The sequence below is a fragment of the Meleagris gallopavo genome, chromosome 1 (genome assembly GCF_000146605.3).
Source record: "Meleagris gallopavo isolate NT-WF06-2002-E0010 breed Aviagen turkey brand Nicholas breeding stock chromosome 1, Turkey_5.1, whole genome shotgun sequence".
NCBI lineage: Eukaryota > Metazoa > Chordata > Aves > Galliformes > Phasianidae > Meleagris > Meleagris gallopavo.
The window spans coordinates 146,439,609-146,441,805 of NC_015011.2; positions in this window are offsets into that span (position 1 = coordinate 146,439,609).

The window sequence follows — 2,197 nt, forward strand, 5'->3', positions numbered from 1 at the left end:
TATATATATATATATATATATATATATATATATATTCTTTTTTTTTTTTCTCCTTCTTTTTTAACCGAGAGCGGGTATGAATCCAAGTAATTACACTGACAGTCAAAGGTCTACAAGAATTCAAATCAACTGAGGTCCAAATCAATTTACTTCTGTTTGGATTACTTTGTTAAAAGAATTATACAGCATTATAGGATCTGCTTGGAGGTTTCCTTTGTAAATTATGCAACATGTATATATTAAACAAATCTGAAACTTCTCAGAGCACTGTGAGATCATTTAGAGTCAGATTTCCTGTTTCAAATCTTGAATTTAGTTTTTTCAAAACTTCTGTTTTTCATTCAGAAATGGTCATACTATTTTTTTTTTTCCTCTCCTTATTTCCTTCATTTTGCCTCTCTAGATGCAAGTTCTCTGTACTGCATACTGTGTTCTGAACTAAAAAGACTGTTAGCCTAAATCAGGAGTTCTCATTGGGAGCAAAAATATCTCCCCACAATCATATCAGCTCACAGCCTCCTCAGTTCTCTTAAAAGAGTGATTTGTATCTACAGTCCTAAAATTATCTCCCTAGTAATGCAGAAGAACTTGTTCCCACTGTTCAGGGTCGATCTTTCCAGAGAAAAATATCCAAACCACTTAACATTTGGCTCTAGACCATGTCTGGATTCTATGTTATATCTCCTTAGACCTAAGAGATTGCATTATATATATTCAGTTGTGTGGAACACAGGACTGAGTCAGGGAACTGAGTTATTATCAACAACAAATTGCATTACTACCAGAAAATGTTATAAACTCTGCTAGTTTCTGTAGTTACAGGACATGTGCTTTATTTACCAATAGGCATTCTTTTAGTCACTGAATCTCATATTGTTTTGAAGTGTAATTTGAAGTAACTTATCAGAATGAATAAGTAATGTCAGATTAGTTATACGAATAATAATCTCTCATATAGCACTCAAGAGTCAGAAGTCCACTTGAAATACACAGAAGTTTTTAAAGGGATATAGCAATTTGATACAGATCAAAAATAGCACACACATATTTACACACACAGATTTTGAAACTGGTTATCGTATGAAAGAGAAACCTAATCATGAAAAGCATACAATAAGCTATTGTTCTGTAAGCTCTCAAATAATAAAACAGTCTTTACAAACATTCTCTCTTTTTTTGTGCTGGATAATTAATCGGTGACTACTGAATTACTGGCGATTATTGCTATCTTGTTTATATTTAAACTTAAAGAACCAAAAAGTCAAGAAAGAAAAAGCCTTATTTTTGTTTTTATCTTTTAAAACAGTAAGATCAGCTGCTAAGTCATGCTTTAACACATTAAAAGAGCTGAGCAGTGCACAGTGAGCTCATGCTTTACTTAGTATTATGCACGAAAAGAATGTTACTGTTTTCTCCACAGAAAAACCTTTATCTTCCCCTCTCTAGTTACCTGAAAAACTGTTTTTGCTGCAGTAAATCCAGTTAGTCTGCTAAGCTGCTAACAAAGCTCATCAATTTCTGAGAGTGTCTGACAGAAAGACTTTTTCTGCAGTTATTTCTGATTTTGTTTTTAAAAGCTCCTGTAACTGATTTGTGGTGCACTGTTTATAGCTGACACTGGGGAATTAGATTTCCTCTTGCTGATCAGAAAGTAACACCATCACTTTAATCAAGTGCTTGCCCTCACAGACACCTGGTTTGCAGGCAGAAGGTGAATCGTAGTTAGATCTCCTGTGATATGAACATACTTTGAAGTAATTATATCACTATTAAGAAATGACACACGGAAATGTATTTTTAGGTTAGACTGTGAATGAATACAGAAAAACTGCTACTAGAATGGTAGAATATTTAGAATAGAAAAGAAAGGGAGAGGAGGAGGAGGGGAGATGAGGTGGAAAGGACCTTCAAAATTACTTAGTACATCTTCTTGATTTCTTCAGGGCTAACCAAACTATAAAGCATATTACTGAAGGCATTGTTCAAACATTTCTTGAACACAGACAGTCACAGGGCATCAATCACTTCTCTAGAAAGCCTATCATATTATGACCACTCTCATAATAAAGAAATTTTTCATTAAAGTTTTTCCTGGGTCTGCATAGAATCATCTTATTAGACAAAACCATGCTTTGGTATTCTGCTTTACTCAGTGAAAATCAATTAAAAGAAAAATAATAATTAAATGTTACAACAA